This window comes from Triticum dicoccoides, chromosome 3B (genome assembly GCF_002162155.2).
Source record: "Triticum dicoccoides isolate Atlit2015 ecotype Zavitan chromosome 3B, WEW_v2.0, whole genome shotgun sequence".
In the NCBI taxonomy this organism is placed as follows: domain Eukaryota; kingdom Viridiplantae; phylum Streptophyta; class Magnoliopsida; order Poales; family Poaceae; genus Triticum; species Triticum dicoccoides.
In genome coordinates this window covers 283,551,974-283,552,623 of record NC_041385.1, presented here as the reverse complement: position 1 = coordinate 283,552,623, position 650 = coordinate 283,551,974, and positions in this window count along the sequence as shown.

The following is a 650-nucleotide window of genomic DNA, read 5'->3' as shown; positions in this document are numbered from 1 at the left end:
GAGGCGGCGCCATGGAGGGAGTTGGTGGTGCTGCGGCACGGTGGAAGGTAGGTGGTGCGGTGCCGCGCGAAGTGGTGGTGGGGGCTCGGTTGAATGGCGCCCTGACCCAGGGAAGGTAGCGCAATGGCCGACGGAGTTGGTGCGGCGGCGTGGGGGAGGTGGTGCGGTGGTGGAGCATGGGGGAGAGAGAGAGGAGTGGGTGGCTGAGGTGAGGATAAGGTGGGGTGTTTTTTTTCTTTGCCCGTGCATTTCGTTCGGTTCCTTCTCGCGGTTAGTTTTGTAGCGGATGGGTCTCGGGGTGTTAGCAGAATAAGATTATGCTGTTAGCAGAAGAAGTCTTAAGGGTGTTAGCAGAATAGACCCACCCTATATATATATATATATATACCGACTAATCTGAAACTAACAGGAAAAATATGTCCATCTCCCCAACCCGATCCCCCACCATCGCCATGACCACCTACTCTAGGGCGCCTCCGTCGGCCCTCTCTCCCAGCTAGCCTCCGCCGGCCCCTGCCCAGTGCACCGCAGCTGGCCCCCTCCCTCAGCGCGCCTCCGCAGACCCCCACCCAGTGCGCTACAGCCGGCCCCTTCCCCCAGCGCACCTCCGCCGGCCCCTCCCCAGTGCGTCGCAGTCGGCCCCTCCCCCA